The following is a 24,211-nucleotide window of genomic DNA, read 5'->3' on the forward strand; positions in this document are numbered from 1 at the left end:
TAGAAAACAAAATAAATGAGGCTCTTATTTATAGTGTTTGCTGATTTTGAAAATATGAATGCTGTCCCTTAAAATTTAAGAAATGACTCTTTACGGGCAGTTCCCGAAATCTCCAGCACACTACTGGATAGAGAGGGATTAACTTTGGTAAGGAGGAAGAACCCTCCTTCATCTGAGAATGGAGGGAAAGGGAAGAAGGAAGTTTAGATAAGTGGGAGATTTCAGATGACTTCTTTTCTTCTCTGTGTAGTAATGGCCGAAGTAATCTATAACCCAGAATCAGAGGGGTATGGGATTTGGGGCTTGAAGTGAGAAGAAAAACTTTGAAAAAATGGTTACAGAGAATCTCTTAGTTAATACTTCTTATATAATATTGTATTTTGTCACTTCAGACATTCAAAAGTTCCTAGACCCAAAATGACCTTAGTTCTCTGCTTTATAAGTATATAAATTATGATGAACCATCAAATGAGGATACTTTAGGAGATCTTTTTATAAGAGAAAATGAGAAAAAAAGACGCATAGGTTCTCTTCCCATTTTTTTAATGGCTAATCATGCCCTAGAACTGAGTTAAGGCCCTTAGAACAAAAACCTGTGCCTCACTCACATGATACTCAAACCCATGGAGGTAGCCCACGCCAAAGATTAAATTGTTTTGTAGCTTTATAATAAAGATATTAAGTCAAGAAAAGTTCCCTGATTTGCAAATCGGCATAGAAGTAGGTTTTTAATCTTGCTGGATTCTTTACCATGAGTATAACTAAGATTTATTAGACTTATTTAACACAGGGAGGGGGAGAACACAAACATTGTTTTTTTAAAAAAAAAAAACAAGTATATGGGTAACTCCTGCTTTTAGTCCCTTTGCTACAAATAATAAAACATTTATAGGTTGAATGTAGGTTTTGTCTTGCTTGACTATGCATCTGATACAAGATTTTTATTCAGTTTGAGTGAAGCGTGGGGGGGGGGGGCAAAAATGCAGTTTCCAAAATGAAAAATAAAGTAAGAAAAGAGGATCATTGGAAGCATTTTTTAAAAGCATAGAAAAGAACAAAATAAAGGTTATTAGAAAACAGACAAACAGGACAGCTTGGGAAATATGTAAATTTGTCATATGCTTAAAGAGAAAAGCAAGCAGTTGATAATATAGCTTCTCAAAAATTAATGTAGTTAATGTACCCTTTTCTGTTCTGCTTTGTATATGGAAATATTTATTTCTTCAATATTGCTTAAGTTTACAAAAAAAGTTTATATGCTATGCAGTGATCTTAATTCTGAAGTCTATTAGGGTGCAAACCACTTTCTTTGAATGACTATTTAGAGAATACCTTTCTAATGCAGACTAAACTGGATTGTACTGGAAATTTGGAGATGGAATTATATTGGAGCAGAATTCAGAGTTTGTTTTTTTAAACCCTTACCTTCTGTCTTGTTGGTTCTAAGGCAGAAGAGCAGTAAGGGCTAGGCAATGGAGGTTAAATGACTTGCCCAGGGTCACACAGCTAGGAAGTGTCTGAGACCAGATTTGAACCTGGTACCTGGTACCTGGTACCAGGTACATTAGGCCTGGCTCTCCATCCACTGAGCTGCCCAGCTGCCCCAGAGAGGTAAGAGTTTTATATGGAAAATGCTATTTCTAGGATCTTTTGATAGTAAGTTGGGTGCTAAGTTGCTATCCCTGGTTATTTTTGGTGTGAATGTATGTGGTTGATGGGTGGGAGTTGGAAGGGAGAAGAAGACATAACTTAAAACAAGTGGAAAAGATAGATATTTATTTCAGTTCATCAATGTCTCATTTTGAAAGATTTATTTTTATGTTGTGTTAAGGCATTTTGGTATTTTTTCATACCACTATCATGCCAATAATGGCCTCATCCAATGCCCAAAAGCAGCCTTCCACGCAACAAAGAAAAATAGATAAGAAAAAGCATAAGAAAAAGAAATAGTCACTCTTATGAAGGTGTATGAAATATTCCAGACATGTGATCTATTGCTTTTTTAACAGGTGAGAAGAAGGGTTTATCATTATCATTGTCTAGGGACAGATTGATCTGCATTTAATCTGAATTTTTTAGTGCTGCAGCATTTTAGTGCTGATTTTGATAGTTTTAACAATGTGAATAATAACTATTCTTTAAATAAATATTAATATTTCCTGGGTTAAATTTATTTTTATTATTAATTAATTAATAATTAATACAGTATTATTGATTTATCTCTTGTAGTGAATAATTTTAATGCGATATTTCCTAGAATCTACTCACATCATCCCTTTGATAGGATAAGGAAAGGGAAAAATGGGAGGTCTCACTGATTGATAGATGGGGACATTAGCCATAAGAATGGTGCTAAAGGGGTGATTTTGGATAAAAGGAATAAAAAAAGGACTTCTTGCAATCAGACACAATAAAGGACTATCTAGAAGGGAAGAGGAAGATGAAGAGAGGATGTGGAAAGTCAGCAAAGCAAATTTTGCCAATTTTTACATTCTTTTCAAGTTTATTGTAGGAGCTATTTCCCAGGGATGCTACTGGATGTCACATTTTGTTTTCTGTAGTAAGTTTCTGATGCCTGTGTTAGAATTCCCTTAAATCAGGGACATAACAACAGGGAAAATGTTCTTACTAAATATATTTGGTACCCTCTAAACCCAATTCTCTCATGACCAGATCTATTCCCTTGACTTGAAAAGTTCTAGGAGGACATTTGAGAGGGTTTCATTATTTTTTCTTTATCACATTGGCTCCAATTCCCATTAGCCATGTTCTCCTCTCCCCCTCTGTAACTAGTACCCTAGCTCCATTCAACTAACCAGCTTTATTTGGTGTTTTAAAAAAAGGGGTTATTTCCTTCAAAGATAATAGCAAGAACACATGTACTAACATTTCTCCCAATACTCCAGGGACAAAAATCTTCCTGACCTTCCTTAGTCTCTAGGGGAGATCAGACATAAGTTAGCTGAGTTGCTCTATAACTTTGATCCTAAGAAGTTCATGTCCAGATGTGGTATTATTTCCTTTTGTGAGTCCTGCTGGGCTAGGATAATGAAGGTTACTCCTGAAGATTATTCCTTATTCCTTAAGGCAGCCATGATAAAATATCTATAAAACCCAGTTGGAATTCTGACACATTGGCTGCCTCTCCTGGAGTCAGAGGCTCTGCTATTTTTCACCAAGAACAGAAAAGTAAGAACATAAAGGCCAAGGAGTCCTCAAACACCACATGGCCTCAAAAGGGAGAAAGCCCCTCTGGTTTTTAATGCATGGTCTCTCACCAGAGGCTGAGGGAAGGGGTCACAGAATGAAGCCAAAATGAGGGAATGAGGAAATAATGGAAGCTTACAGGCCTTTTGGGATGCCTCCAAAGCCAATCATAGAATCTCCTGTTGGGGTTTTCTGACTGAAACTGGTTACAGATTGTTCATACATTTCTATATAGTCTCTCCAAGGGTCTGTGTGGGGAATATTTTGCCCTTGGCAAGGGCAAGATGTTCCTCAATGTATTGTCCCTTAGTGCTCTTCAAAGGGAGGTATTGCATCAGCCCAACAAGATGATGGGTTCTGTGGATGTACTAGACCCATTGCCTAATAATATCAAAATGGATTAAAGATTTTGATCCCACATTTTTTTCTTTCTTTTTTCTCATTCCATTATAGGTTTCTAATAGTTTAGATTGTGATTGTTGTTGGTGCACGCTTGTGTGTTTGCATGTGTGTGTGCTTTAATAGACACAAACCCTTTCATAGACCCCTAAGCAATAATCCCATCCAATTTTTTGACAATTTAGGGTATCAAGTAGATGTATTTTCTTCCCCCACCTTATTTTATTTTATTTTTGTTTTTATATCACCAACAGCTCCCAGGCTCCCTTTCCCCTTCCTCTCTCAGAGAGTCATCTACAAATGATGAAAAAAAAGGGGGGAGGGATGGCTCAGCAAAATTAATCAACACATTAGGCAAGTCCAACATTATATGCATTGTTCCACACTCATAGTCTCCCAACTTTGCAAAGACTGGAAGGTGGTGTATTCTCATATCTCTTCTTTGGAACAAAAATAACTGGTTATAATTTTATGGAAATCAGTTTTGACTGCTTTGTTGTTCTTTCCGTATACAGTCTTGTGACCACTGTGTATATTATTTTCTTTGCTTTATATTTATTATATATATATAAATATATAAGTATAAATATAAATATATAAATATATTATATTTACTTTGCTTTATAACTATTCATCTATGTTTTCCTATGTTTTTGCATAATTTTGTATATTTGTATATTTCTTGCAGCACAGTATGTTTCTGTATAATCACTTGTTTAGTTATTCCTCAATTGATGGATCTACTTTATTTCCATTTTTTTTGCTTCCTTGCTTCCTTGCTTGCTTGCTTGTTTCCTCTTTCCCTTCCTTCCTTCCTTCCTTCCTTCCTTCCTTCCTTCCTTCCTTCCTTCCTTCCTTCCTTCCTTCCTTCCTTCCTTTCCTTCCTTCCTTCCTTCCTTCCTTCCTTCCTTCCTTCCTTCCTTCCTTCCTTCCTTCCTTCCTTCCTTCCTTCCTTTCCTTCCTTCCTTCCTTCCTTCCTTCCTTCCTTCCTTCCTTCCTTCCTTCCTTCCTTCCTTCCTTCCTTCCTTCCTTCCTTCCTTCTTTCCTTCCTTCCTTCCTTCCTTCCTTCCTTCCTTCCTTCCTTCCTTCCTTCCTTCCTTCCTTCCTTCCTCCCTTTCTTCCTCCCTTCCTCCCTTCCTCCCTTTCTCTCTTCCTTCCTCCCTTCCTCCTTCCCTTCCTCCCTTCACTTCTCCCTCCCTTCTTCCCTCCCTTCTTTTCTTCCTACATCCCTCTCTCCCTCCTTCCTTTATTGCTGGTAATACAAGACAAGGCAAAACAAAATAAAATGCAGTTCTTGTCTTCAAAGAGATTATAGGTAGAAAAACACTAGGTTCATGTGAAGATAAATAAAGAATAAATGGTAAGTAATCTAAAAAGGGAAAGTATCAGCTGCTAGGGGGGATCAGGAAGACATGTGAAGAAGATAACATTTGAGTTGAGTCTTAAAGGAAGTCAGGGAAACTAAGAGGTGGAAGTAAAGAGGCAGGGTATCCCAGGCGTGAAGAATAGCCAGTGCAAAGGCAAGGAGTCAGGAAATTGAGTATCATGTTTAAAGAACAGTTTAGGCTTGTGTATTAGGTAGCTAGGTGATGCAGTGGATAGAGAGCTGGGTCTGAAGTCAGGAAAACTCATCTTTCTGAGTTCAAATCTGAACTCAGACACATACTGGCTGTATGGCCCTGGGCAAATCACTTAAACCTATTGGCCTCAGTTTCCTCATCTGCAAAATGAGCTGGAGAAGGAAATGGCTAACCACTCCAGTTTCTTTTCCAAGAAAATGCCAGTGGGATCATGAAGTTAGATATAACTAAACATTGCAACGACAACACAATGATTGCAGAGTTCATGGCAGGGCATCAGGAAGGAGGGAGTAAAGTAAAATGCTTTTGTGAAAATGGGAAGGGCTAAGTTGTGAAGAGTTTTAAATGTCAAACAAGATTTTATATTTTGATCCTGGAGGTAAGAGGGAGTGACATAGTCAGATCTGGGCTATTACAAAATATCACTTTGACAGCTGGATTGATTGTGAAAGTAGAAATGACAAGATTTGGCAATAGCCTGGATATGTGGGGTGAGTGAGGAATCAAGGGTAAAACCAAGTTTTGCAAGCCTGAGTGCCTAGGAGGATGGTAGAGGCGTCAAGAGTAATAAGAAGAGGAGAGATTTGAGGGAAAGATAATGAATTCTGTTTTAGTCTTGTTGACTTTGGGGTCCCTTAGGAATTAGGAGGCAGCTAGATAGTAGCTAGAGTGCTGGACCTAGAATCTGGAAGTTTTGTTGTTGTTTAGTCGTTCAGCTGTGTGGGACTCTTTGTAACCCCATAGACCATAGCAATCCACAGGGTTTTCTTGGCAAGAACACTAGAGTGATTTGCCATTTTCCCCCCCAATGAATCCTTTTGTCAAGTAACTAGAGTTTGCGACTTGCCCAGAGTCCCATAGCTAGGAAGTATCTGAGGCTCAATTTGAACTTAGGTCTTCCTGATTCCAGATCTAGCTTTCTAACCAGAGCCACTTAGCTTCCTCCTGGGCGTAGAGAGGTTAAGTAATTTGCTCAAGGTTACTCAGCTGGGAAGTGTCTGTGACCGGGCTGAAAACTTTATAAAATATAATAGTTATTGATTATTAATTTAAAAACCCACAAGTGGAAAGAGTTCTGGACCTGTAGTCAGAGAAGATCTGAGTTCACATCTGACCTCTTGCTTACTAGCTGTATGACTAGGCAAGTCACTTAACTCTATTGGCTCATTTTCCTCATTTGTAAAAGGAGCTGGAGAAGGAAACAGCAAACCACTCCAGTATTTTTGCCAACAAAACCTCAAACGGGGTCACAAGGAAATGGACTTGGCTGAACAAGTAGAGAGATAACAGCTTTCATTTTTCATCTTATTTTTATATCACCTTTATTTCCAAATAAATATCTCTTCTCTCCTTATCTTTCCAGCGAACCATTCTTGTAATAAAGATTAAAAAACAAAGATAGGCAGTTAAGCAAAATGTACCAAAAAAATCATCCCAAATTAAACAGTATATGCAATACATTCTGCATATAGATAGTTGTGAGAAGAAGAGAGAGCTAAAAACTCCTTTCCAGGAAAAGCTTGGCCATTTTAATTGCATAGCACTCAGCTTTGCAGTTGTGATTGCACTTACATTGTTTCAATGATTGTGAATACCTTTCCTATTCTTTTCTCTTAATCATTATGCTTAAACAGCTTTATAAAAGAAAAAATCTTAAAGCATCAACTGCAACAAACATAAACTGTAATTTCCCCCCATTCTTCAAGGATGAAAATGGTACAAATCAACCCTTTATCTGATTGTTAGCAGTGAGCACTTCTCATTTCTACTTTTGTCACTCGCACTGTTTCATATAGATCTTGTCATGTTTATGAATATCTGCATGTTTGTCATTCTTAATGGAAATGTAAATAATCCATTGCATGAATATAGCTCTGTCTGATTAGCTATCCCTCAAACAGTGGACCTTTCAGTTGGTTCTGGCTTTTCACTATCAAATTTATGTTTGAATCTGTAAGCATTTACTTATTATGACAAAACTTTAGCAATTATGATTTTTGATCATTTACATATATATTTGAATAGTTGGAAATTCTTGGACCCCTAAAAATGACATTACCCAAAATTCTTTTCTGTATTACCTATTACCTATTCCTTTCCCCTTTTCCTGTGTCCTTGTATTTGCATGATTGTATTTAATTTTGCTGTTAATTCCTCTCTCACTCTCTTCTCTTGCAACCCCAGCTTAGTATAAGTTTTATTTTAATTATTATTAATACTTTAAAAACATAGTACTTAGTTATTAGATATGAATTTTAATCTTCACTATATATATAATTATGATTCCATATTTACTGTTTCTAGTCCAAATAGTCCAATAGTCAATTGATTGGCTTGTTTCATAGAATTTTAACCTTTCATCTGAAATCTGGTCCCATGGGAAACAATCTATTATTTAAGCCATCTTTTGGTGGTGTTAGTTTTCAAAGAGGAACATTGACATCATGGGGTGATGTCTTGACTTGCACGTATATTGGATTTAAGTGAGGTAGAATTGCACAGAGTCATCAGTCTCACTTGTTGTCTGCCTCCCCTGCTACATGACTGTTTCAAACATATTTTCACGTGATAAGACTGTATCTCTAGATATATCTGTCATCCCTGACCTTCTGTAGTTTCTCATTTGTCAGACAATCTCCGAGAGGATTTGTATAACTTTTACTTTTAGTGTCTTCTTGTAGAACAACATTACGATGTATAAACATTTTGTAGGAAGCCCTGTAAATGTTTCTGCCCGATGTTTATCAGCACTTCCTTAGTGATCTGACATATGGTTGTAGCTGAAACAAATGCAGGTAGTTTTACCTCCTTTGATCTGTTGCCTATACACGCTGTAACCTTTCCAGAGTGTGATAAGGTACATATATTCTACTATTCTATATGCCATGCATGTGAATGTATATGTGTATAAACAATACTATGCATGTTTATATTGTGTTTGTACATATACACATATGCATGTATATTTGTATATATAATCCATTTTCAATGTTTGTAATAGTTATATTCTATAAAGTTGCCCTGACCCCTCATTAAGTGAATATCGAATCATTTATCCTGGGGGAAATAGAGGTTAGGTTCTGGTGAAATTCTGGTCACAATATTAGCACTTTAAGGCTTCCTGGATCGCCCTTGGTATAGATTGGAGAATTTCCTATTCTTTTTTTAATATATGTACCATATTGTTAGTTCATTAACATTGAACACTAATTCATGTCTGAACAAAGTTTATTAAACACATCACAATCTTATTGCATGTAGGAACCCTACACAGATGTTCAACACTATTCTTAGTTGGTAGTGCTTGTTTATTTTAAACAGTGAAATCACCAACAAAAATTTCAAAAATACAAAAACAAACTGGCATTAAATAGACTACAAACAAGGCACTTATTTGTAGTCAAAGAGCTGAAACAAGAAAGCAGACTGTTGCTTGTTTGACCTTAGTGGGAACATGTATGGAAGTTACTCAAAAATTTCACAGCCCCTGCATGCATGTCCACAAATGATAATGAAAGTGATAGAGCATTGATTTAGGGGTTACAAATAAATTTTAATGTGTCGGCAAATTCACAAATATGGAACCTATACATAATGAGGATTGACTGCATATATGCACAGGTATATGAATACAACACATGTCTGCATGTGTGTACATATGCACACACGTGTGTACAGACACACACACATCCACATAAGTATATGCATGTGTATTTAGAGAAACACATATCCTTGTGCGTATATGCACATACACATATGTATTGTTATAAGTAAATCTAATTTGGATGGGGGAAGGAAAGTAATACAGAGGGATAAATATATAAATGTAGAATTTATTAACAGATAAGGGTAAGCGTTTGGAAATGAGGGGGAAAGGTTAGCATCTGACAATTAACCCAGTTATTAAACCTACTATCTAAATGCTCTAATCTAAATACCTAAGTTTCCTAAGGGTAAATCCAACAGGGAACCAGAGAGTCCTTGGTGGGTCAGGTACAGGGATCCAGCTGAGTCCTCAATTGTCCCAGGGAAAAGAGGGTTTCTCCAAGTTTCACTCTGTCCACCAGTGTATGGATATGCCCTCTCAACCTTGTATGGTGGAATTAAAAGAGGCTGCTTGCTAGCTGTCCAGGGGAGTCCAGGAGAGATGAGATCTTCACCTTCCAGGCCTCACCTTCAGGTCCAGTGTGTCAGTTGGGGAACTGTCTCTTCAACAGTTTAGAATTCTGACAGCCCTGAGAGAATTCTGAATCTCACATCCTGTCAATCATTCCTTGCATAAGTTTTATTTTTCTTTGCTACAGTATACATATGCACAGACACCCATAATACTCCTATATTTATGTGCATGTGTGCACAGACACACATAAACACCTACGCATGTATAGACAAGCATGTAAAAACACAAACACACATGTATTTAGACACATGCACATACCATATGTATACACACATGCACACACATTTAAATATTAATGCATTGCACAGATAAGTACAGAAATAGCAATGCAGGCACATATGTACAGATGAACATGTAAATATCATACATGCACACATATTTCTGTGCACACATAAATATCCCTATATGTATGTGCATGTTTGTAGAGATATCCATATCCATATCCATATCTACATGTACTTTCCTTGTGGAAAGTGTTTCTTTTGAAAAAAATCAATTTTGTGTTTATAAATATTCATCTCCAACTTAGATGAGTTTATGTACCTTATAGAATCATTGATATTTTGCAGATGAGGAGACTGAGGCCTCAGGGGTTTTAAATAACTTGCCCAAGGTCACAGAAATGGTGTCAGAGTCCTGTAGAGGCATTTGTGAATAAATTGCCAATGAAAATAGAAAAAAAGCTGAGAATATAAATGTAATAGCAAAGAATCAGGACAGACATGCATAAAGGTTCTAAATAATTTAGTAGAAAGTTTCAAATAAGTAACAGAAAAAATAGGTTGAAGAAAGCAGAAAGATATCTTCGATTAACAGAGTTAATGCTAGTCACACTTTAAAGGCAAAGATACCATGGATCACTTATGAATACCCATAAAAACATTACAATAATCTTTTTGCCTCTTTCATCCATAAGTGCCCTATGTTGACTAAAAGACCTTCTTCCTTTTATATAGGATGGAATGACGGTTGTAGCTGAATAAAGTTGAAAAAGACAATTCATTCTGATTATATCAAGTTCAGTGGAAATTCATCATAAAAGGCACCCATGTATAGTTTCACATGTTATTTTCTAAGTGGCTAAATCCTTTCCCTAAATTCTGCCATTGAAAGGAATCTAAATGATGCAGGACCTTGAGTTATCAACACATGGGTTTGCTGGAGTCAGTTTATATTGGCTTTTGATTATTGATGGCCTCATTTTCATTGAGAGCATGTTACCTTGGAAATTGATAAATGGGACAAATCAGTGCTTTGTCTAGACTTTATAAAGTTATAAAGAATGCTAGTAATATAGATTAATTTGTGTCATTAAAGCATTTCCTCTTCCACCTCTAGAGAATTGGTTGTTACATATTTACCAGTATGCTATTTGCTGACTTCCATATCATCTCACAGTAAAATTTTACAAGTATCATAAAATCTAGCGGTGGGAGAAACTTTAGTAATTATCTAGCCCAATGTCCTTACTCTACAGAGAATGAAGCAGAACTCCAGCAAGTTTAAATGACTTATCCAGTATCACATGTCTACTAAGGAGTACAGCTAGATTTGAATTCTAATTCTCATTCTAAATTCCATGCTCTTCTCACTGCCTCTTCTAGAAGATGGGAGGGAAAGGAGTTTTAGATAAATTCTGCCACTGAATATTCCTAGCATGGTCAGAAGGATATAAAAATGGTCTTGCGATATCATTACATTATTATTGAGGAAGGTAGGTGGCACAGAGTATTGAGGGCTGGTCTTGGAATTAGGGAGACATGAGTCAAGATCCTGACACTGTATGTCCTTGGAAAAGTCAGTCAATCTCTCTCAGCCACAGTGTACTAATCTGCATAATGGGGATAACAATAGTACTTACCTCCCAAGATTACTATGGGGATTAAATGACAAAACATAAAATGCTTTTCAAACCTTAAAGCACTATATAAACAGTTATCATCATCATCAACATCATCATCCAAATCACACAATTAAAAAATTATTTACTGATTGATTTTGAATATTTTCCATGGTTGCATGATTCATGTTCTCTCCTTCCCTTTTTACCTCCCCCTCCAAGATATGACAAGAAATTTCACTGGGTTATATACATATTATTGCTCAAAACCTATTTCCATATTATTCATATTTGTAATACAGTGATCTTTTAAAACCAACTTCCCCAATCATATACCCATAGAATCACTTGATAAGTTATATGTTTTTCTTCTGCATTTCTACTCCCACAGTTCTTTCTATGGATGTGGATAGCATTCTTACTACTAAATCCTTTGCAATTGTCATGGATCATTGTATTGCTACTAGTAGAAAAGTCTGTTACATTCGGTTGTTCCACAATGTTTCAGTTTCTGTTACAATAGTTTCCTGGTTCTGCTCACTTGACTGAGCATCAGTTCATAGAGGTTCTTCCAATTCACATGGAAACCCTCCAGTTCATCATTCCTTATAGCACAATAGTATTCCATCACCATCATATACCACAATTTATTAAGCCATTCCCCAATCGATGGAAACCTCCTCATTTTCCAATTTTTTGTTACCATAAAAAGTGCAGCTATAAATATTTTTGTACAAACATTTTTATCTCTTTTGAATAAAACTCCAGTACAAATTCCACAAATTTTTATGTCAGGAGCAAATAATTTAATATTCATCTTTTTGGGAGGTGGGTTGTTATTAAGAGGAAATCAAGAGAAATCTCATCAGAGGGCAGAACTACAGTTAGGAAAGCACATGGAATAAAATTTACTGGGGCTTCAATATGAAGAGGCAAAGCCAATATCTTATATGCCCAAATAGATTCCTTATCTGTGAGGCAAGACCCATATTCTATCTGTCAGAAATAAATGCCAACCCACTTGTGAATGAATAAGAAAAAGACTAGGATCCCGTAAATCACTCAGAGAAGCACTGCCTGTGAACAAATTGTGCTTAGATATTTAACAGCAGAGGCATTGGTACCCTAAATTAGGAATCTTCTCTGGAAAGAAATAATATGTCTCTAGGGGGAAAAAAAAGGGAATCTTGGATTACCTAAGTGCCAGAATCATTACAGAATTTTTAAAAATATATATTTTATTATTATTCTTTTGGTTACAATAATCACTTTATTTCCCTCCCTCCCCTCCACCCACCCTTCCTGCAGCCAACATGCAATTTCATTGGGTATTATTTGTGTCCTTGATGAGAATCTATTTCCATGTTGTTGTTTGCACTAGGATATTCATTTAGAGTCTACATCCCCAAACATATTCCTTTGACCCATGTATTCAAGCAGTTGTTTTTCTTCGGTGTTATTACTCCCACAGTGTTTCTTCTGAATGTGGATAGTGGTCTTTCTCGTAGGAATCTACGAGATTCCAAGTTGTTCAGGATCACTGCACTGCCACTAATGGAGAAGTCCATTACATTCGATTGTACCACAGTCTATCCAGTCTCTGTGTACAATGCTTTCCTGGTTCTACTCCTCTCACTCTGCATAAATTCCTGGAGGTCGTTCCAGTCTCCATGGAATTCCTCTACATTATTATTCCTTTGAGTACAATATTATTCCATCACCAACATATACCACAATTTGTTCAGACATTCTCCAATGGAAGGGCATCCCCTCATTTTCCAATTTTTTTGCCACCACAAAGAGCGAAGCTATGAATATTCTTGTACATGCCTTTTTACTTATTATCTCTTTGGGGTACAAACCCAGCAGTGCTATGGCTGGATCAAAGGGCAGACAGTCTTTTAGTGCCCTTTGGACATAGTTCCAAATTACCCTCCAGAATGGTTGAATCAATTCCAACTCCACTAGCAATGCATTAATGTCCCCACTTTGCCACATCCCCTCCAGCATTCATTACTTTCCTTTGCTGTCATGTTAGCCAATCTGCTAGGTGTGAGGTGACACCTCAGAGTTGTTTTGATTTGCATCTCTCTGATTATAAGAGATTTAGAGCACTTTTTCATGTGCTTATTAATAGTTTTGATTTTTTTAACTGAAAATTGCCTATTCATGTCCCTTGCCCATTTATCAATTGGAGAAAGGCTTGATTTTTTTGTACAATTGGTCTAGTTCTTTATAAATTTGAGTAATTAGACCTTTGTCAGAGGTTTTTGTAATGAAAATTGTTTCCCAATTTGTTGCTTCACTTCTATTTTTGGATGTATTATTTTTGTTTGTACACAACCTTTTTAGTTTGATGTAAACAAAATTATTGATTTTACATTTTGTGATTTTATCTAGGTCTTGCTTGGTTTCAAAGACTTTCCTTTCCCAAAGATCTGACAAGTATACTATTCTGTGTTCACCTAATTTGCTTATAGTTTCCTTCTTTATATTCAGGTCATTCACCCATTCTGAGTTTATATTGGTGTAGAGTGTGATATGTTGATCCAAACCTAATCTCTCCCATACTCTCTTCCAATTTCCCCAGCAGTTTTTATCAAAGAGTGGGTTTTGGTCCCCAAAACTGGGATTTTTGGGCTTATCAGAGACTGTCTTGCTGAGGTTATTTACCCCAAGTCTATCCCACTCATCCTCCTTTCTGTCTTTTAGGTGATAACAAATTGTTTTGATGACCACTGTTTTATTGTATAGTTTGAGATCTGGGGCTGCAAGTCCTCCTTCCTTTGCATTTTTTTCATGATTTCCCTGGATATCCTTGATCTTTTGTTCTTCCAAATGAACATTGTTATGGTTTTTTCTAATTCAGTAAAAAAGTCTTTTCGTAGTTCAATGGGTATGGCACTAAATAAGTACATTAATTTCGGCAGGATTGTCATTTTTATTATGTTGGCTCGTCCCACCCATGAGCAATCAATGTTTTTCCAATTATTTAGATCTAGTTTTAATTGTTTGGAAAGTGTTTTGTAGTTGTGTTCATATAGTTCCTGTGTTTCTCTCGGCAGATAGATTCCTAAGTATTTTATATTGTTTAGGGTGATTTTAAATGGAATTTCTCTTTCTTATTCTTGCTGCTGAAATGGGTTGGAGATATATAGAAATGCTGATGACTTATGCAGATTTATTTTGTATCCTGCAACTTTGCTAAAGTTTTTGATTATTTTGACTAGCTTTTTGGTTGGTTCTCTAGGATTCTTTAAGTGGATCATCATATCATCCACAAAGAGTGATAGCTTTGTCTCCTCATTGCCAATTTTAATACTTTCAAATTATTTTTCTTCTCTAATTGCTACTGCTAGTGTTTCTAGTACAATGTTAAATAATAGAGGTGATAATGGGCATTTGTTTTCACTCCTGATCTTATTGGGAATGCATCTAGTTTATCCCCATTGCAGATGATGTTTGCTGATGGTTTTAGATATATACTGTTTATTATTTTTAGGAAAGATCCTTCTAGTCCTATACTTTCTATTGTTTTCAATAGGAATGGGTGTTGTATTTTATCAAAGGCTTTTTCTGCATCTATTGAGATAGTCATGTGATTTTTGTCAGTTTGCTTGTTAATATGGTCAATTATGTGGATAGTTTCCTAATATTGAACCATCCTTGCATTCCTGGTATGAATCCTACCTGGTCATAGTGAATAACCCTTGTGATGACTTGCTGGAGTCTTTTTGCTAGTATCGTATTTAAGATTTCTTGCATCTATATTCATTAGGGAGATTGATCTATAGTTTTCTTTCCCTGTTTTTGACCTGCCTAGTTTTAGGATCAGTACCATATTTGTGTCTTGAAATGAATTTGGTAGAACTCTTCTTTACTTATTTCGTCAAATACTTTGTATAATATTGGGATTAGTTGTTCTTTGAATGTTTGATAGAATTCATTTGTGAATCCATCTGGACCTGGGGATTTTTTCTTAGGGAGTTCTTTGATGGCTTATTCAATTTCTTTTTCTGATATGGGGTTGTTTAGGTAATCTATTTCTTCCTCTGTTAGTCTAGACAATTTATATTTTTGTAAGTATTCATCCATATCACCTAGAGTGGCATATTTGTTGCCATATAATTGGGCATAATAGTTTTTAATGATTGCCTTCATTTCCTCTTCATTAGAGATGAGTTCTCTCTTTTCATCTTGGATATTGTCAATTTGGTTTTATTCTTTCCTTTTTTAAATTAGACTTACCAGTACTTTATCTATTTTATTTGTTTTTTTCAAAGTACCAGCTTTTAGTCTTATTTATTAAATCAATAGTTCTTTGACTTTCAATTTTATTAATTTCTCCTTTGATTTTTAGCATCTCTAATTTAGTCTTCATTTGAGGATTTTAAATTTTTTCATTTTCTAGTTTTTTAATTTGCATGCCCAATTCATTGACCTCTCCCCTCCCTAATAACTCAAGGATTTAAATTTTCCCCCAAGTACTGCTTTGGCTGCATCCCATAGGTTTTGAAAGGATGTCTCATCATTGTCATTTTCTTCAATTAAGTTATTAATTGTTTCTAAGATTTGTTCTTTTACTAACCGGTTTTGAAGAATCATATTGTTTAATTTCCAATTAATTTTTGATTTATCTTTTCATGTACCCTTACTAATTATTATTTTCATTGCATTGTGATCTGAGAAGGTTGCATTGATTATTTCTGCTCTTTTGCACTTGTTTGCAATATTTTTATGCCATAATACATGGTCAATTTTTGTGAATGTACCATGTGCTGCTGAAAAAAAGGTGTATTCCTTTTTGTCCCTATTTATTTTTCTCCACATATCTGTGAACTCTAATTGTTCTAAGCTTTCATTCACTTCTCTTACCTCTTTCTTATTTATGTTTTGGTTTGATTTATCTAGTTCTGATAGTGGAAGGTTCAGGTCTCCCACTAGTATAGTTTTTCTATCTATTTCATCCTTGAGCTCCATTAGTTTCTCCTTTAGAAAGATGGATGCTATGCCATTTGGTGTATACATGTTGTGTACTGATATTTCCTCATTGTCAATACTACCTTTTATCAGGATGTAATTACCTTCCCTATCTCTTTTAACTAGATTTATTTTTACTTTGGCTTTGTCAGATATCATGATTGCTACTCCTGCCTTCTTTTTATCAGTTAATGCCCAATAGATTTTGCTCCATCCTCTTATTTTTACCCTATGTGTATCTACCTTCCTCATGTGTGTTTCTTGTAGACAGCATATGGTAGAGTTTTGGATTCTAATCCACTCTGCTATTCACTTGCATTTTATGGGTGAGTTCATTCTATTCACATTCAGAGCTTGATTACCAGCTGTGTATTTCCCAGCATTTTGATTTCTACTCCTAGTCCTGCCTTTTCTTCTTTCACTATTTCCTTCTACACCAATGTTCGTTTTCAATCAGTCCCCCTAGTTCCCCCTTATTTTACTTCCCTTTCTATCCCTGTCCCTTCTTATTCTCCCCCTTATATTCTTTTCAATCTTTTTAAAATGACCCCCCACCCTCTCCCTCCCTTATATTGATTCCTTCCCCACCAGTCCATTTGTTACCTTCTACTTCCCTATAGGGCGCAAATCTATTCTATGCCCCAATAGTTTGGATTGTTCTTCCCTCTTTGTGTCAGTTTCAAAGCATGTAAGTGTTGAGTATTTCCTATCTCCAACCTCTTTACCCTTCCAGTGTATTGATGTTCTCCCCCCTTCTGCCATGAGCTTCTTTGTGAAATATAAATTTACCCCCTTTTGTTTCTTTTCCCATTTTTTTAGTATTAACCTCTTTTTTTAGCTCCAGTTGTGTATATATATATACACACACATATATATGTATTTGTGCATACATATATCTATATACCTATTTATGTCTTGTTATTTCATCCTATTGTTGCAGTTAAAAGAGTGGGAGCCATAAACTGTAATAATTAAAATGGTTGAGGTCATAAACTGTAGTGAGTAAAATAGTGGAAGATATAAATTGTAGTAGATATAAGAATGTGTGAGTAAATTGTGACCGCAGGAAATATGTTTTCACTACAGTGTTTTGTTTTTAAATCAAATATAAGGTGGTCACCAGGGAAATATTCCCAATTATGAATATACCCAAATCAACTGGGTTTTATAGAGAATTTAATTAATAATACAATTAGGAATTAAAGAAAGAGAGAAAGAGAGAAAGGAAATAATGAGAAAAGGATAGACCAGCCTAGGGTAGCCCTGGCCAACCCAGGCCTAAGTCCTAAAAGAAAAGATCAGTCAGTCAGTTATCACTCACCATAAGATCTGTTCAAGCGAGGATTCTGGGGGACAGAGTCTCCCCAGAGGGAGTTCCAGCCAGAGTCAGCCTCCCTTGAGAGACCTCCTTAGAGATTATCCTTCAAGAGATTCTTCTCAAGAGGCCCTCCTTAGAGCCTGTCTCTCAAGAGCTTTTTCTCAAGACCTCCTTCTCAAGAGATTCATTTTTCTTATATAGGGGGTTTTCTCCTATGTCACCTCCCCTAAGTTCTTCCATCTACCAATCACAGTAGACGTTTTCCAAAGGACAGCCCATTCTGAATTCACAGCTGAGTCGACTAATCCCTTTAGTAAGTTTGAACCAGAAAAACTTATGAATAAGTTTTCACCTCTTTGCTCCTCATAAATTCACAAGTTGCCTGACCTTTATAGGTATTTAGCACCCCTTTCTAAAAATAGGCATGGCTTAAGTACGGGTTTAAGTACTTTTTATTTTTCAGCAAATATTTTTGTCCTCTAAAGCAGTCTTAAGTACAGGTGGAGTAGAGGTCTTCCCATTTCTGATCTAAGTAGAGTTCTAACTTTCCAAATGGGAAATGTCTCAGTAGGGAATTGTTCCAAAGGAGAATTCCCCAATGGGGAATTTTCTTAACATTCACAAGTCTGAGAAATTTCAAGATTCACACTATACAGTTTGTTGTTGTTCCCTCTAAGTGTAATTCTTCTAGCTGCCCAGGTGATAATAACCATTTTTAAGAGTTACCAATGACCTCTTTTCTTATAGGGATACATATCATTTTAACTTATTCAGACTCTTTAAAAAAAGTTTTTTTTGTTTTATTTTTCTTTTTTCCTTTTTAAAAATTACCCTTTGATGATTCTCTTGAGTTCTGTGCTTGGGCATCAAATTTTCTGTTCAGTTCTGGTCTTTTCTTTACAAATTCTTGGAATTCTTCTATTTTGTTTAATAATCATACTTTCCCCTATAAGAATATAGTCAGTTTTGCTGGATAGCTGATTCTTGGTAGAAGACCCAGCTCTCTTGCCTTTCTGAAAATCATGTTCCATGCCTTACGATCATTCAGAGTGGAACTTGCAAGGTCTTGTGTGACCCTGATTGGCATTCCTTTATATCTAAAATTGTCTTTTTCTGGCTTCTTGTAGGATTTTTCTTTTGCTTGAAAGCTTTGGAATTTGGCAATTACATTCCTGGGAGTTGTCTTTTGGGGATTTAGTGTAGAGGGTGTTCTGTGAGCTCTTTCAGTGGCTGTATTGTCCCCTTGTTCTAGAATCTCTGGGCAGTTTTCTTTGATTATATCTTGTATTAGGATGTTGAGTTTGCTGTTTATTTCTGGATTTTCTGGTAGACCAATTATTCTTAAATTATCTCTTCTTCCTCTATTTTCCAAGTCTGTCACCTTGTCAGTGAGATATTTTATGTTATCTTCTAATTTCTTGATCTTTTGGCTTTGCTTTATTGATTCTTGTTCTTTTACCTGCTTGTTGTCTTCCAGTTGCCTAATTCTGACCTTTAAAGCCTGGTTTTCCTTTTCAGTTTGGTCAAACCGGTTTTTTAGTTGGGTGAAATTCTTTTGCATTAATTCCCACTTTTTCTGGCAGGAGGCTTCCATCTTTTTGATCATTTTCGATTCAAATTCTTCAAAAGTTTGTGGAGAGTTTCCATTTCCTTTGGAAGGTTTCAGAGCATTTGCTTGTGTTTCCTCTTCTATCTCCTCTGTATTTTGTATTTTTGCTCCATAAAATTTGTCCAAAGTTGCCCCCTTCTTGTTTATCTTGTTGTTTTGAGGCTTTTTTTGCTTCTATGCTGTTTGCCATCTCTGTCTGAGTGAGGGGGGCTGGCTCTTCTGTTATCTGTCTGGTGTTCAGTGGCTTTAGCCCCAGGCAAATTGTCTGTCTTCCCCAGGAAGCCCAGAATTGCTGGTGTTTTGGTGTTACTACCCTCCTCAGTTCCCTCCCAATGCTTCTCTGTTGCCTTACTTCTATGCTCTGCGCCTGGCTTGACACTCTCAGATGTATTTCAATGCCTTTGCTGGCCAGAGGAGCCTGCACTCTGAGGGGGAGGGGCTGTAGCTTCCAGGAGCTCCAAGGGCTGGTGATAGGATTAACCTCAGACTGAGTATGCCCTGAGGCAGGGACCTTCGGTGAGACTCATATGGAAGGATCTGGTCAGGGGGCTACAGGCTTGCCCGTCTCTCTCTGTTTCCCTGCTGTCTGGGTGCCCCCGCGACTGGGTCAGGTTGTTTTCAGGGTGCGGCCTTCAGAATAGCTGGCTCCTGAGGCCTTTTTGCCTGCCCTGAGGTTCCTGCTGCTGCCTTGGATTCAGCGCTCTGGGTTGGGGGCGATGGGTTCTGGGACCTTCCTTTTGTCTACCCCTTAGATCCGAGTGATCTTGGGTTCTGACTTTTGGGGGGCCATACCTTTTGATCCAGGTCCAGGAGGAGTGTTCCTGGGGTCTATTCTGTTGTTTGGTTCGAATTTCGGTGCTCTAGGAGCATTCAGTTTGAGATCGGTAAGGAAGGGTTTCTGGAGCTCTGAACTTAGCTTTCTCTAACCTGCCATCTTGACTGGAAGTCGACCATTGATTCTTAAATTGTCTCTCCTCGAATGATTTTCTAAATCCTCTGTTTTGTGAAAGAGATGCTTCATGTTTTCCTCAATTTTTTCATTCTTTTGGTTTTGTTTTATAGTGTCCTGCTGCCTTGTGAGGTCACTTAATTCCACATGTTGTTTTCTGGTTCTTAAAAACTGGATTTCATCTCTGGCTTTTTGGTCATCTTTCTCCTTCTGGTCTGATTTTCTTTGAAGGTCATCTTTCATCCTGTTTACCTCATCTCTCATCTCCCTTGTCTCATCTTCTTTGACTCATGTTTCATCTCCTTTGCCTCATTTTCCAGCTGGTTGATTTTGGCTTTTAAGACACTATTTTTTGTTTCCAGATGACTTATCTTAGTTTTTAAGTTCTTTTCCCAGTTGTCTTCAGCCTCTCTTAATTGTGTTTTGAATTGCATTTTGAGTTCTTCCAAAGCATATATCCAATTCTCTGGGATCACTGATTTATTGTTTGATGATCCCTTCTCCTCTGTTACATTTGCTCTTTCTTCATTGCCTGTATAGAAGTTGTCTATTGTAATTTCTTTCTTCTTTTTCTGTTGTTTGCTCATATTTACCCCTTCTTTACTCCCCACATTTGTCTGTTCTCTTGCTCTTCTCATTGTTTTGTTTTGGGTTTTTTTTTGTCATTCTCTCCTCTTGGAGCTTTGACAGAAGATCTCTATGCAGTCTGTGGGGGATGGGTGTTGGAGTTTGAGCTTCCCTGTCCCCTGGAGGCTTTTGATTGGATTAAAGTCCAGCAGTCTGTTGGGGGAGGGGTGTTGGAGCTTGGGCTTCCCTGACCTCTGAAGGCTTTTGATGGGATTAAGTTTAGCTGGGTTGGGCTGTATGTGCCCTGAGGCCAAAACCTCCTGGAAGGCTGGAGCAATATGGAGGGTCTCAGCCTCTGTGACCTGGCTGCCCACTCTTTGCTCCCTCTCCAGCTCTTTCCCCACCACCTGTGTTCGACACTCTGAGTCTGGCACAGCCCTGCCCACAAGGTACACCCTCTAGACAAGTGCCTTTGCCTGCCCAGAGGGTCCTGCTGTCGCTGGAGTCTTAGTGCTCTAGGTGGGGGTGAAGGTGTCCTGGGACCTTCCTTCTGCCTTCCCCTTAAACCTTAGTGTTCTCAAATTCTGGCTTTGGGGGGGGCATATCTTTTAGATTGAGTCCAGCAGGAGGGTTCCTTGTCTGTGTCTTGTTGTTAGGTTTGATTTTCAGTCCCCTGGGAGCATTAATTTGTAATTGGTAAGAAAGGGTATTCAGAGGTCTGAACTTTTGCTGCTTCTATGCCACCATCTTGACTCCGTCTCTGTTTGTCCCATCATTACAGAATTGATGGGCATCTGAGTTAGAAAGGAATGGCAAATTAGTAGAGAGACCAAAGATGGTTCCATTATCTATCTGTGTAAAGGAAAAGAAATAAGTTGTCCTGTGACAATCCAAAAGGGATCTGTCTTAGTCATTGATAGCAAGATTCTTGCCAGAGTCCTCCTTAATAGACTGATCCTTCACCTGAAAGATGGATACCCTCTGCTTTGCTCACACAGCACAATGCCTTCTTTGATGACAATTTGTACTAAAGTTTTTCAGAGAGACCTTGCGAGTGTTCTTGTATCACTTCTTCTGACCACTGTGTGAGCACTTGCTTTATGGAAGTTGTCAGTAAAATCGATTTTTAGGCAAGAATATGTTTGGTATTTGAACAACCCATCAGAGTTGTGCTCTCTGCAATAGAATCTGAATGCTTGGCAATTTAGCTCAAGAAGGGACTTCAATGTGGCTTCAAAAGGGGCTGAGAATTGGTTGATATGGTGTTTACTGTCAGAAGAAATGCCAAGAGCAGAACTGAGGTCGGTACACATTATTAGTTGATCTGACCATGGCATTGTCATTTATGATGGCTTGTAGATCATATCAACATTTGATTCCCTAGAGAAATTTATCAATTTATATGACAGTTCCATGACAGCACACTTATGTGAGGTCAGGAAAATGCACAATGCTCCTGTGTATTCTCAGGCACCAATGGAGTGCAGTGGGGATGTGTGCTTGTCACCAGTGCTTTTTAGCATGATGTTTTCAGTGATGCTGCTGGATGCCTTCAGTGAGGATGAAGATAGAATCAAGCTCAGCTACCAAACTGATGGTAAATTATTTAATTTGAAAAGCTTACAATCCAACTCTAAAGTAGAAGGATAGTTGGTATGCAAATTTCTGTTGGCAGATAATTATGCACTCAAAGCATTTTCTGAGATGAAAATGCAACAAAGCCTGCATTGATTCTCTGCCACATGTGTTAATTTTGGCCTGACTACATGAAGAAACAGAGGTTCTCCACCAGTCTGCACTGCAATATCCATAAATAGAAACCATTGGTTACAGAAAATGGAGAAATTTTGAATAATATGATTAAATTCCCTTAACTTTGGCAGTTTACTTTTCAGGGATATCCACACAAATGATGAGATTGATACATGTATTGCTGAAGTTGTTCAGTGTTTGGGAGGCTCTAAGGAAAGGGTGGGAGAGAAGAGATATTATGCTGTCTACCAAAATGAATATATACAGATTTGTTATTTTTATCTCATTGTTGAGCACTCATTAAACCTGGATAGTATACTAGTGTCATGTCAGGAAATGGATTCATTTTCATTCGAATTGTCTTGGGAAAATTCTGGACGTTGGACACTGAGGTCCTTTCTTGAGCTAAACAGCCAAGCATTCAAATTTTACTGCAGAGAACAGAACTAAGTAAAGTAGCTCCATATGGAGTGTGATTCCTTCAGTCACATGTAGTTTTTTTCTATTTTATATTAAGACTTCATACATTTATATAATATGTAAATACAGCTTATTATTAGAATGTTAAAAAACTGTATACTTCACAATAAAAAAGTATGGGCTGGTCATATTATTCAAATGTTAAATGTACACTTTCCAAAAAGACTATTTTACTAAGAACTCCTGTATGAACTTCTGATGCAAAGCATCAGAAGTAACCACAGTAAAGATATTGATCCAGTGACTGGAGTCTGAAGAAAACTTCTTGAAAGAGGGAATGAAAACCAAGGACAAAACTGACCTTAGCAAAATAAAGGGACAATAGAATGAAATGAACAACCACCATCAGTACATAACCAGAGAAGCAAGCCATATTCTCTCACCATTGCATTAGATGAACATATATATTTTTATCTACTCACTGAAGAGAAGGTAGCCTTGTTCTTGTAGAAGCTAAAAATTTACTGAAGTAGCATCAAGAAATGTCAGTGGGACTGGGAAAGAAGGTTGTCTTAATCCCCCAAACAGTTTCTTATGATCATATTCCATTTGAACTCATAAAACTATGAATGAAAGTATTGATGAAGGATGAAAATGTGGAATGCATTGGTCCTGGATACTGGATATCAAGTTCCTATCATAGCCTATTCATTATATCAGAGACACTTGACAAAAAACTTTATAGCTTCTGAAAAAAGCTAAGTATTGGTAGACTAAATGATAAAGAATGCTCCTATTTGGGATATGTCAGAATAAGTCTGAAGCTTCTTTTAAAAAAATTAATCCACAGAGGCAGAATCAAGATGGCGACCTAGAAGGAGCAGTTCAGACCTCTGAATACCCTTCCTTACTGATCACAAACTGAATGCTCCTAGGGGACTAAAAATCAAACTTAACAAGACAGAGCCAAGGAACCCTCCTGTTGGACTTAATTCAAAAGACACACCCTCCAAAAAGCTGGAATCCAAGAACACTCAGGTTTAAGGGGAAGACAGAAGGAAGGTCCCAGGACCCATCCCCACCTCCTACCTAGAGTGCTGAGACTCCAGCGGCAGTGGGAACTTCTGGGCAGGCACAGGTGCTGATCTGGAAGGTATACCTTGCAGGCAGGGCTGTGCCAAGTTCAGAGCATCCAACACACACGGCGGGGAAGGAGCTAGAGAGGGAGCATAGACCTGGCAGGCTGGCCAGAGCTGTGGAGATCCTCCATATTTGCTCCAGCCTTCCAGGAGGTTTTGGACTCAGAGCACACCCAACCCAACTAAGCTGAACTTATCCCATCAAAAGTCTCTAGAACTCAGGGAAGCCCAGACTCCACACCCATCCTCATTGACTGCTGGACTTTAATCA

This window comes from Monodelphis domestica, chromosome 7 (genome assembly GCF_027887165.1).
Source record: "Monodelphis domestica isolate mMonDom1 chromosome 7, mMonDom1.pri, whole genome shotgun sequence".
In the NCBI taxonomy this organism is placed as follows: domain Eukaryota; kingdom Metazoa; phylum Chordata; class Mammalia; order Didelphimorphia; family Didelphidae; genus Monodelphis; species Monodelphis domestica.